The sequence below is a fragment of the Peromyscus maniculatus genome, chromosome 1 (genome assembly GCF_049852395.1).
Source record: "Peromyscus maniculatus bairdii isolate BWxNUB_F1_BW_parent chromosome 1, HU_Pman_BW_mat_3.1, whole genome shotgun sequence".
Taxonomy (NCBI): domain Eukaryota; kingdom Metazoa; phylum Chordata; class Mammalia; order Rodentia; family Cricetidae; genus Peromyscus; species Peromyscus maniculatus.
The window spans coordinates 73,529,640-73,543,134 of NC_134852.1; the positions used below are offsets into that span (position 1 = coordinate 73,529,640).

The 13,495-nt window shown below is 37.8% G+C and overlaps 1 long non-coding RNA gene across 1 annotated transcript; it reads right to left on the reverse strand.

Annotated features, from left to right (window-relative positions):
• Window positions 1–245: 245 nt before the first annotated feature.
• Window positions 246–6,737, reverse strand: LOC143272050 (uncharacterized). Its single transcript, XR_013049434.1, has 3 exons — window positions 6,591–6,737; window positions 1,720–1,830; window positions 246–347 (listed from the first exon to the last, which is right to left on the reverse strand). It is a non-coding gene; the product is annotated as an uncharacterized LOC143272050 (long non-coding RNA).
• Between the last annotated feature and the right edge of the window lie 6,758 nt (window positions 6,738–13,495).

Genomic DNA, 13,495 nt, shown 5'->3' on the forward strand with positions numbered 1-13,495 from the left:
ATACATTTCTGTTTCTTAGATGACTGGAGCTTAAGGCAACTAATCTAATCTGCAATTATTGTGAAGGGCATAACCTTATGCATTGAAAAGTATTAAGTAAGCCAAAAATGTGCTTAGGCCTAAATATCTGCAAACAGTAAAGCATAACAAAATATAAAATTAAATCTGTTTACATAAGTAATCAACAATCAAAGATAAAATTTGAAATGCAATTGATTTTACAATACCATCAGCTGAGAGCAGCAGTGTGAGCTTCTCAGGATGCTGAGAGGAAGCATGGCTTCAGTGCTTGAGCTGCAATCTCACTGGGCAGCAGTCAGAATCTGTATCAGAAATGCCTCAGATTCCTTAAATGATAAACACAGGGATACATGAGTATAAGAATACCTAAAGCTACAAACATGAAGTTAAGATGATCAATAATACCAATACATTGTTAATGTTGCAATTCATAGACTTTAAGAAGCCAGGTATTATCAAAGCTATTAGCAACTAAGGGTATCCCCATCCAAAGACAAGGCATCCTACTTTTTGTTCTAGGACCAAACTCATCTAAACTTCACAAGGAACTGCCATAGTATATCCAACATTAACAAAATATTCAAATAATGAAAAGTAATGAAGGAAGACCTGAACTTTTTATCTGTTTCAAAACTTATGACAAATTAGTTTTGATAAAGACATTTGAATATGGTATAGAGTTAAACAACATCAGATCTTTTCATCAATACAATTCTGTGCTTTTTTTTGAAACAGTATCTGTCACTGATCCTAGAATTAAGCAGCTTATTAGACTGGCAGATGAGTTCTGGGATTTCAGTGGCAAACCATCACACCCTGTATGACTGTTTGTTTCTGTAACTGCTAAGGTTCAAAACTCATAACTTCATGATAAACATTTCACAAGTGGGCAATCTCCTTAGTTTAAAATACTTATGTTTCTCAGTAATGAATCTGTGTTTTTCAATGGCTTTAGGAGACCCCAGGGAAAGGGTCATTTCATCATCAGAGACCCCAGGGAAAGGGTCATTCCATCATCAAAGGTGTCATGACTTATAGGTTGAGAACTGGTGATGAAGAACTAATGAATTTGAGAATGAAGAGGTAAATACACAGAATGTATTGGAGAGACAATTATGTAACTACTATAATCTTGCATGATATTCTCAATATTTTAAAATAACACAGATAGTAAGGAGACTTAGAATGTAGTTATTCAACAGAAGACATAGTAGAATGAGCCAGGAGAATTGAGATGAAAATTACTAAACTCATTATGTGAATGCAAGAAAATAAGTTTATTAAGAATGATAAATAAAAGGAAAAAAACATCAAAATCAGATCATGTACAGAAATGACATTTCATGGATTCAAATGGAAGGAAACAACCTAAGATTCTAAAAAGTCTCAGTGCTTTCCCAGCATTATAAGGGAGAAAATACAGGTGGATGCCACTTCACAGAACATTTACTGGATATTGATCTTGGGCAAATTATTGGAGAAAAAGAACAGTAGGTCGATACGCTGTCTTTTACTTATAACAAGGATGACAAATTACTTCTAGATGGAAAGGAATAATATGAAATGCACAAAAGTATCAAAATTTTAAAATATAGCCAGCCATCTGAAATTATATAAAAATATAAAGTTCCACACAAATTTACACACATGAAGCTGTCAATGAAAAATGAAAGGCCAAAACCCCTGCATTTACAATACCACCAGCTAGGTGTGGGGTCTGCGTATTCAGGGAAAGCTCCACAGGAGACAGGGGAGAAGCACCTCTGCAGTGTCTGAGTCTGAGTTTGTCATGTGCAGTATGGTGAGACCCTGCATCAACATAAAAAAGGAAAGTAAATATTTAGAAATACATAGAGAATAATTATAAAATATGTACACTTAGGCAGCAAATCCTTTTCATATGTTTAGTAAGATCATTGTGTTTTAAAATTTCCCAAATTTCTAGACAAGAATTCTTAACATTATTGTTAATGCAGTATTTACAAGGAATGTAGAGATTGGGTACAGTGGTTATCCAGGTTCCTATATATGTTACTATTTTATGCTAATGATCAAAATAATTGTAAAATTTATACAGAACAACAAGAAATCCAGTATCAATGAAATTAAGAATAAAATCAGAATACTCCATACATAATTCCTTGTTTCTTTTTTATATTGAAAACAGATTCTTCTCTCTTACCATACATATCTACCAGAGTTCCTACTCTTCCCAGAACTGCCCTCAACATCCCCTGTCCCTCAGATCTAATCCCCTTCTGTTTTCCTTCAGAAAAGAGCAGCGCTCCAAAACAACAACCACACAGGACAAATGTATATGATTAGACAAGCCAAAAATCCCTCATATTGAGGCTGGTCAAAGCAACCTAACAGGAGAAAAAGAGTCCCGAGGGCATGTAAGAGGGTCAGAGACACACCCACTCTCACTGTTAGGAATCCAACAAAAACACCAGCTAATGGCCATGACATAGACTCAGACAACCAAGTGCCGACCCTTGAAGGCCCCGTGTTTGCCACTTCAGTCTCTGGAAGCCCATATCAGACCTTCTTAGTGATTCAATGAGCGACATTCTCCTGGTGTCCTCCATCCCCTCTAACTCCTACAATCTTTCCTCCTCCTCTTCTGTGGGGTTCCTAGAGCTCTGAGGGGAAGGAGCCAATGCAAATCCCAAATTCAGATTCTTTCTCTGTATAACATCTGGCTGTGGGTCTCTGCATCCACACCCATATGCTGCCAGAGAAAGCCTCTCTGATGCCAACTGGACAAGGCATTTGATCTGGTTTCAAAATGCTTGACAGTGTGACAACACACACACACACACACACACACACACACACACCAAAAAAAAATTACTTGAGATAACTTCTTGAGGGCTCAAAAGTATCATATACTAATTGTCACTTAACTCATCTTATAAATTGTCACAAGATGTGCCAGATAAATTATTTCTCAAAAGTTCTAGGACAAGTGAAAGTGAATAAAACAGGAAAATTTGATTTTTTAACTCACATGAAAAACACAATTGATTTTTGTATTTAAGTATTTAGAAGTGTGTGTGTGTGTGTGTGTGTGTGTATGTGTGTGTGTGTATGTGTGTGTGTCTATGTGTCTGTGTGTCTGTGTGTGTCTGAGAACAAAAGAAGGCATGAACTTGAATGTGAACAATTTTATAGGTTCCAGGGAGCTTCCATTGCACTAGGTTTCCTTAACACCCCTAAATGCCCACCTAATTCTGTTGTCTCTCCTTGTACTGTCTTCCTCTATTCCTCTCTCCCCCAACTGATCACTCCTTTCCCCATCCACATTGACCCTAGCAAGGACTCCTAGTAATGGAAGATGTGGAGCCTGAAACAATCAACTTCTGTAACCAGGCGAGGCTCCTAGTGGTGGGACTGATCCACAAACCCAGCCACAGAATTTATGACCTGCCTGCAAGGTGTGGTAGGGGAAAGGAGGCTCAGAGCGTGTGGGAGTGCCCCACCAATGACTGGTCTAACCTGAGGCCCACACCATGAGAGAGAGCCCATGTCCAACACTGCCTTCATGGCCAGGAACCAGAAAGTGGATGTCTCAGAGACCTAGGGTAGAACCAAACACAATTGAAAAAAAAACTCAAGGAAATGATTCCTAATGATGTTCTGCTATGCTTATAGGATCAGTGCATAGCAAAATAGTCAACAGAGGCTTCCTTCCACAGCTCATGAGAGCCAATACAGAGACTTAGAGCCAAACAATAGATGGAGCTCAGGGAACTTAGCAAAAGAGGAGAAGGAAGTGGATTGTGTGAACCAGAGAGGTCGAGCACACCAGGAGAACATGGCCCACAGAATCAGCTAAGCAGGGGTCACAGGGGCTCTCACAGACTGAAGCAGCAGCCATGGAGCCTGCCTGGGTCTGCACCAGGCCCTCTCCATTCATGTTGTGGTTCTTTAGCTTAGGGATTTTGCTGGACTCCTAAGAGTGGGGGTGGGGGTGTCTGACTCTTTTGACTGCTCATGAGATCTATTGTCTCCTACTGGGTTGCCTTGTCCAGCCTTGATATGAGGGTATGTGTCTAAGCACATTGCATCTTATTATGTTGAGTATGGTTAATATCACAGGGAGGGATGCTCTTTTCTGAAAAAAAAATGGAGGAGCATTGAATCTGGGAGAGAGGAGGAGTGGGAGAATTGGGAGGAGAAGAAGGAGAGGAGGCTGCAGTCAGGATGTATTGTGCAGATCATATACCAAAATGTGCCAATAACTTTTTATATTATTTTTATTTTATAATTAATTTAATTTCACATATTAGCCATGGATTCCCTGTCCTCCCTCCTCCCACCCCCAGCCCTCCCCTCCAATCCACCCTCCATTCCCACCTCCTCCAAGGCAAGGTCTCCCCTGGGGAGTCAGCTCAGCCTGGCAGACTCAGCCTAGGCAGGTCCAGTCCCCTCCTCCCTAAACCAAGACTAATCAAAGTGTCCCAGCATAGGCCCCAGGCTCCCAAAGGCCAGCTCATGCACCAAGGACAGGTCCTGGCTCCACTGCCAAGGACCATATATCTTAAAATTAACCCTTGAAGCACTTCTAGACTAGAAAAGTCATTGAGTATTGAGAGTCAGTGAGCTGTTCTCTAGCTTGGAAGATAAGAATCTTGAAAGGAGTGCAGATCCTGGAGTTATGATTTGTACAATTTCATATGGAAGCAAAAATTCTATAAGGTCATTGTCTGAGGAATCAGTGGTGTCTGGTTAGCTGGAGCTGAAAAATCACCCATGGATGATTACAGACCACACCCAACAAAAAGTAAAGTTAAATCTTTACATTGCTCCAGTTGTGTTGTGTACACACCTGTTGGATTTACTGAAGGAAGTGGAGGAAGGCAGATCATGAGTTCAAGGTCAGTCTAGGCTACATATCCAAGCTTAGCAGTGGTGGTAACGCCTTTAATCCTAGTACTTGGGAAGCAGATGCAGAGGGGTCTTGGAATTTAAGGTTAGCTTGTTCTACAAACTGATTTCCAGTATATCAAGGGCTACATGGAGAAAACCTGCCTTGAAAAAGTCTTTGCATTGCTGGTACAGTGGATGCTGGTCAGATGGGGCTGAAGAATCAGCTATGATTAAGAAGAGACCAGCATCATTGAGGTGATGTCTTCAAGCAAGTGTATCCTGAGAATTAGTATACAGAAGCTATGTTCCCTAGGCAGCCAAGGTTGGAACTCATACTAGCAGCTGACCTTGGAAATATACTTGTCACTCAGGTAGTTCTGGTATTGAAGGCATGAGGGTCATAGAGAGTGACTGGGATTTATCATTGTGTAGCAGAGTTAGAGTCCCTGTCATTGGCCCAACATTACCATGAATGTGCTGTCTAGTTTACTTTCACTTTGACAAAGGATAGAGTCATAGGAAAATGGGAAGCTCAATGGAAAACATCACCTTAAGATCTTTGCTGCGGGACAGCCTATGGGGCATTTTCTTAATCACTGACTGATGGGGGCCTATTGTGTATGGTGCCACCACTTTTCTGGTTGTTCTAGGTTCTTTAAGAAATTTGGCTATGCAACTCATGCGGAACAAGCCATTAAGCAACACTCTTCTATGGCCTCTGTATCAGCTGAGCAAACAATGGTATATATAATAATATTGAAAATGTTTTCAAAGTGAATTATGTGAATCAATTGACAATATTTCACTTTTATCTAATGATGAAAACGAATGACTCAATATCATCACATAAATGTTTGTTAATATATAATGGTTTTCAAATTTGTACACATCATATATATATATATATACATACATATATATGTATATGTATATATGTGTATGTATATATATACATACATATATGTATATGTATATATGTGTATGTATATATATACATGTATATACATATATACAAATTTGGAAAAATCCATTAATGTAACTGGGGAGTTAAAATGCAGAACATATACTAAATCAATATACTTGCTGAATTCTGACCAGAGACTATGTGAGAGAATTCCTTCTCTCATGCCCATGGTTTCATCATAATGTCACTTTCTGTGTGGAAATGATACATGCGTGATGCTGCATTTCTCGAGGAAAGTCTTACATTCTTCCCTAAATATTATGTTTTTTTTTTTTTTACACATATTGCAGGTTTCAAACATGTTTTATTGCAGGATATCCTGAAGAGTGCCAATGGAAATTTTGAAGTGTTTTTTGTTTGTTTGTTTGTTTTTTAATACTTACAATAAATAAAAAGACCCTCAAAGGAAAAGTACTGTCATGATAACATACTACTCAAATTAGACAGATGCATATCTGGATGCTATTAGTGGAATTAACTATGTATGTGTGCAAGATGACATTTCTTAGGAAACATCATAGAACATCAGCTAGAATATCCTCTTTACTTCTTGGAGAAAATTACTAAATGAAATTTCAACCATTTTACAAAATTCATTCATCCACTATTTATGATGAAAGTTATTAAGCAGTCTAAATACCACTGTCCATACAAAAACAGATGCTTACAATTTTATGCTATATATTCATGTGGCTATAAACTCAACTTATCATTAAAAATTCAGTGTACTCACCCTTAAGGTATCTCGTGGACTGTCATTCCCCAAACATCAATGTGATCCATCTAGACATCCACATGGAGCAAATCTCCCTCCTGACCAGATTCTCGGAGAAAGAAGGATAAAACAATTAAGTGTCATGACTGAGCCTCTCTCACCTCACACTCAAAGCAGAAATGCATGTGGACTATGACTCAGTTACAGGGTAAGAGTGACCACCTGCTATCGATGTTGCTTACTCCAAACCCATCATGTAAGGCAGTCTTTGAGAACTTTTCTAGATTCCAATTAATAATTTGTTCTTCAGTCCTTGTATTTTCTCTCTACACTACCTCTGTTTCCTTCTCTTTCCCCTGCCTTGTTGAAAATGATGAATGTTCTTTTCTGAGTACTTATCCTGTACACATATATGTGAAGCACTAATTGATCATTGGTTTTGAAAGATAAATAAGTAAATTATTATGGTAGGAGGACATGAACATGGAATTGAGATTTTATATGGACATCATGGATGGGTTGAAAGGTGGAGAATGATACATATGAAAAGATCTATTGTGTGTGTGTGTGTGTGTGTGTGTGTGTGTGTGTGTGTGTGTGTGTGTGTAATTCCAAAGAATAAATCAAATAAAATTAAAATCTCCAATGTGACATTTAAATTGATTGCCATTCTAAGCTGTGATCGGATATTGGCAACTTATGATCCATAGGTGTATTTCTAGGAGTCAACAAGATTTTAAGCATGTACATGTGTGAGTATCTAAGGATAATAAAATCCAGACTGAGCTATGGCTACTTTTCAATCTCCTTCAATGAAAATTACACTGTTCTCAGTGTAGTCAGATAGTTCCTGTGACTTTGTACTTCATAGAAACAATTACAAGAGCTTAGAAATATACAGTTCTACAATAATGTCATAGTTTGAATAAGAATTTCCCCCATAAACTCATATATTTGAAGGCTTGGTCTATAAGGAGTACCACTATTAGGAGGTATGGCCTTCTTGGAGAAGGTGTGGTCTTGTTGGAGGAACTGTTGGAGGCAGTAAACTGGGGCTGTGCTTTGAGGTTTCAAATGCTCAAGCCGGGCCTAGTGTCTCTATTCTTGTTGCCTCAAAGACAGATACTGCCTAATACTTCAATTAGGGAAAATTTTTTACAAAAGAATGGTAAATTTATTTGTCACTATTATGTATCATGGTATTTAATTTTTTAATCAAGAAAAAATATGTATAGAAAAAATGGCTAAATATAACTATAGGTGTTTACCTCTCAAATTCTTCCCCTTCTAGGTTTTTATTTAAAATATGTTTACCCATGGATATCTTTGACACTATTGGTAAAATGTAACCTTTCTTTCTTGTAGGATCTATAAGATCATTGTGGGCATGGATTTAAAAAAAACTGTAAATTTCCAAACAGAAAAAGATTTTGCTTGAAACTTATAACAAGAAGGGTTAATACTCAAAAGTCTATGTACAGGTAATCTTAATTTAATACACCATATTAGATTGTAACTTGGATTGAACTCTTTTTTGGTTTGGTTTGGTTTGGTTTTTTGAAACAGGGTTTATCTGTGAAGTTTTGGTGCCTTTCCTAGATCTCACTCTGTAGACCAGGCTGGCCTTGAACTCACAGAGATCTGCTTGGCTCTGCTTCCTGAGTGCTAGGAGTAATACATGTACCACTGCTGCCTAGCTGTATCCAACTCATAATTAGGCAAATAAAAAGAAACAATAAGAAGATATGAATGTTTAAGCATAGCACATATTTAAACAGATAAAAATAAAAGATATGTTTATAATTTTTAAAGTGTCAAATATTTTGTATAAGAATTGAATCTTGTCTCATGACTTTTGTCCTATGAATGAAAACATGACCAAGGAGGGAAAAGCCATGAAGATCATAGTCAAGTTGCAGATGGTCTGAGGTAGTTACACAATATTTATGGAAGAGAGGATTTAAGAGTGATGTGTTGATGATTAATATTTATGAATCACTAAGGTTATAAAGGAGTGTGCATGGTAGCAAAATCTGAATTAATTTATGTAGATCAAATAACATATGTCTTTTGTAACTTTATTAGGCTTAAAAAGTTTGAAGAAACTTAGTCATATAGAGAACTGTTATTTTATAAAATTATGCTAAAAGAGAACAGTAAAATGAGGTTACTGGCTCTCAAGGGAATATATTTATATTTTAAAGTTTATGTTGTTAATAATAGAGCTCTGTTCAAACACTATATGTTGTGAAGTTCAAAATTGTAATAAGGATAAAATTATTAAATAATATTCAAGATTTGTACAAAAATTGTTTATAAAAATCAAATGCTTACCGGGCTATGGTGGTGCACACCTTTAATCCCAGCACTTCAAGGCAGAGCAAGGAGGATCTCTGTGAGTTTGAGGCCACCCTGGTCTACAGAGTGAGATCCAGGACAGGCACCAAAACTACACAGATAAACCCTGTCTGGAAAAAAAAAGTTGGATCCAAGTTACAACCATGCATGGTGTATTAAATAAAGATTACCTATACATAGACTTTTGAGTATTAACCCTTCTTGTTATAAGTTTTAAGCAAAATCTTTTTCCGTTTGGCATTTTACAATTTGTTTTAAATCCATTCTCATAATGATCTTATAGATCCTACAAGAAAGAAAGCTTACATTTTAGTAATAGTGCCACACTTGTATCTGCTACTTAGTGTGTTATCATGGTTTTCTACAATAAAGTCTCCATTTCTTTCTGGGACCTTCTAATTGTGACTCTTTTTTGCCAAATACAACATGCTTTTGACAACTTGCAATCTCCCTGTCAATTCTCTCATGTGCTATGACTATATTCATGAATTATTACACTGGATCAGACCATTCTCTCTATGTGAGCATGTATGCATATACAGTAGATTTTTTATATGTGGAGTAAACACATATGGGAATGCAGGTGTTTGCCAGAAGTCAACTACTATTTCTTGATTTAAAAAATGATATGTTTCTAAAAAAATAATTGCTGAAGAGGAGACTAAAATATTGAAAGAGCCAGTAGGGTTGGAAGACAAAATGAAGTAGAGATTTCTAGATGGAACAGGACTGACACACACAGGAACTCACAGAGACAGTGGCAGTAATCACAGAACCTACACAGGAACAACACACTTCTGGTCTCACCACTGGGAAGGGGAAGTCACGATCTCCCATCAATTACCAAGAAGCTGGCTCCAATTTACAACAACACACAACACAAAAAGTTGATGTTTTCCAGTGAAGTCTCACTTAGGATACAGACAGCATTAAACGGCATAATCCTAGGATATATATATATATATATAGCATGGAGGTCCCTAGGACGACTGTGGCTTATAATAAATTTCAGTTTTACTCAATTATTGAAAAAAAATAGCCAAATGAATGGAAACACATGAACTATGAACCAAAGGCTGAGGGGCCACCAGCTGGATCAGGCCCTCTGAATAGGTGAGACAGTTGATTGGCTTGATCAGTTTGGGAGACAACTAGACAGTGGGACCAAGTCCTGTGCTCATTGCATGAGTTGGCTGTTTGAAACCTGGAGCTTATGCAGGGACACTTGGCTCAGTCTTGGAGGAAGGGACTGGACCTCCCTGGACTGAGTCTACCAGGTTAATCGCAGTCCTGAGGGGAGGACTTGTCCTGGATGAGGTGGGAATGGAGGGTAGGCTGGGGGTAAGGGGAGGGGGTGGAAGTGGGGAGAATAGGGGAACCCATGGCTGATATGTAGAACTGAATGGTATTGTAAAATACCATTTTATTTATATATATATATATATATATATATATATATATATATATATATAGAGAGAGAGAGAGAGAGAGAGAGAGAGAGAGAGCAAAATAAATAAATAAATAAATTTTAAAAAAAAAGGCATGCTCCTAATCCAGGAGCAGTCAGTCAACACAAAATTAACTCAATTGTATTTTTGGATTTTTTTCTTTTTCTCTTATATTACTTTGTCAGGATTTTTTAAGCATTATTGATATGTTGTTTATATATTATATCATCCAAATTTGTGCTTTTATGGGTGTCCTGTATGTGCATGTGTCTCTCTGGGTATATGAACTTCTGTAGCTTTTTCTTTGTTATTCTGTCTCTCTCTCTTTGTCTCTGTCTCTCTGTGTCTCTGTCTCTCTCTGTCTCTCTCTATCCCTGTCTCTCTCTGTCTTTCTCTGTCTCTGTCTCTGTCTCTGTCTCTGTCTCTGTCTTTGTCTCTCTCCTATTCTGGTTTATATTCACCTGTTTGTTTTCTGAAGAAATAGATTAAGAAGACAAGAACTTAGATGAGTTGGGAGGTACAAACAACCTGGAGGAGATAAGGGGAAAACCATGTTCAGAGAAGATTGTATGAAAAAAAAATATTTTCAATTAATATTTTATTCAAGGTTAATAAATTGTTTGTAAAATTCCTCCCTATTCCTACTATCAAAATTCTATCCCTGACTTCATGTTCATGTACCCTCTCTCTCTCTCTCTCTCTCTCTCTCTCTCTCTCTCTCTCTATCTATCTATCTATCTATCATCTTTCTCTATCTCTATCTATCTCTATCTCTATCTCTCCTTCATTCCAAATCAGTCACTTACTTTAGTGCTGCATGAATGTGCACAGATGTGGGACAATCTACTAGAGAATAGACATCCTTTCAAGATAAACATCCCTGAAGGAATCTTACTTATCTCCATCAGGCCATGAAATAAAAATAGTTTTTCAGATAGGAATGGAACTTCATGAGTTCCTTTTCCAGATAGAGTGAGAAATTGTCTGGCTTGATCTAATATCAGTCTTATCCATGCAATTTTAACTGTTGTGAGATAATGTGTTCAACTGTTCTGTCATGTCCAGATAATACTGTTACAATGAGTTGTCTACTACCTCTGCTCATCAGAGACAGCATTTTTAATGGACTAGAATTTGCCAAGTAATTTAAGCCAACTGAGAAAAAAAAATGTGTCCATCACTTCTCCTCATATCCTGTCACACACTGGGAGTGCCAGCCCACCCTCTCACTTGATTTTGATTTTTACATATTCTGTGAAGAAAAGTCAGGTGCTCGTATCTGTAAAGTAAGCATGTCTCTGATCTGCACATTTTGATCTAAAAAGGAAAAGTAACACCCTGAATGTTTTCCAAAGATCACAAGTCTATTCACACTATGTAAACCGTGAATCTCCTTCCACCTCATCTCTGAAGGTTTCCTTTGAGATCCTCCTCATATTTCAGTTTTAGATTTCTGAACACTGGACTAAAATCTTAGGAAATGTGAGATTGTCTGTGCTCTTCCATTGTGATCCCAAAAAGTATAGTGGGACAAGAGAGACTCAGAGGGCTCTTATGTATGTTCCATGCCACATATGCCCCAATCATCTGTCAAAGGCCTCAATTACATTCAACTACTCTTCACTAAGTACAACTTTAGAATTTCTTACAATATTAAACTGTTAGACAGAGTCTACTATGTCATTAAGATTGTATTTGGTCTACTCCGTGCCACCATGCTATGTTGAGATACATGCTGCAGATAACGCAGCTACAAAACTCCCAAATTAACCTCATGATTAATCAGTCCGTCTTTTCTTAAGTGTCATTATTTCCCAAATTTTATATTAGAGGCTTGGTGGCTCAAAGCCATGCCTGAATTGCTCATAATATTTCTGGTGAGTAAAGTAGACTTATATCAAGGCTAAGGAAAACTATATTGCTGGATATTGCATACCTGGTGATCTGCGCATTGCTGGTGAGGTGAAATAGATCCTGAAGGAGAGCTTGTAACAGCATATTTTAAAAAACATTAAAACTTCAAAGTACATTTCAAATATTTATCTCTTTATACAGAGATTAGTATAGCTCTCACCCTAAACCATGAAGGTTCATTTTGAAGGAGAAGGACCCCCTGCCCAGGAATAGTTAGCTAACACAAAAAGCATTCCATGTCGTGTTTCAGATTTTTTTGTGTATATTTTAGTTTTTGGTGTTTTGGTACTTTTGTCCTTTGAGTTTTTCATTTGTCTGCTTTGACACATACTCTGTCTTTCTCTATCTATCTATCTATCTATCTATCTATCTATCTATCTATCTATCTACCTATCTCTATAACTCTATCTCTCTCTTACATTAGGAAGTATGTGATATGTGGACAAAGAGAGAGAAAAAGAAGGGAGAAAAGAGAGGACAGAAGCATGAATAAGGAACATAAAATTGAGTAGGTAGGTAGATATGGAGGATTTGGGAGGAGTTGAAAGAGAGAATAAGATTGAAACATATTGTAAGACCTGCTCTGGTGATTGGATGGCCGAACACCCTGGCTGTCATGATAGGACTCTCATCCAGTGTCTGATGGAAGCAAATGCAGAGATCCACGGCCAAGCCCCAGGTGGAGTTCCAGGAATCCAATCAGTGAGAGAGAGGAGGGATAATATGAGCAAGAGATATTGAGACCATGATTGGAAAAAGCACAGGGACCAATAACCAAACTAGTGGAAATGCATGAACTGTGAACCAATGGCTGAGGAGCCCCCATGGAACTGGACCAGGCCCTCTGGATAAGTGAGACAGTTGAAGAGCTTGAACTATTTAGGAGGTCCCCAGGCAGTGGGACTGGGACCTGTCCTTGGTCCATGAGTGGAACCTAGGGCCTATGCTGAGACACTGCTCAGCCTTGGTGCAGGGAGGAGGGGACTGGACCTGCCTCAGCTGAGTCTACTAGGCTGGGCTGACTTCCCAGGGAAGATCATGCCTTGGAGGAGGTTGGAATGGGGGGTGAATTGGAGGGGGAGGGCTGGGAGGTGGGAGGAGTTAGGATGGGGGAATCTGTGGCTGATATGTGAAATCAAGTTAATTATAAAATAAAATATTTTATAAAAAAGAAAAATTAAATGAAAATTGAAAAATAATGTT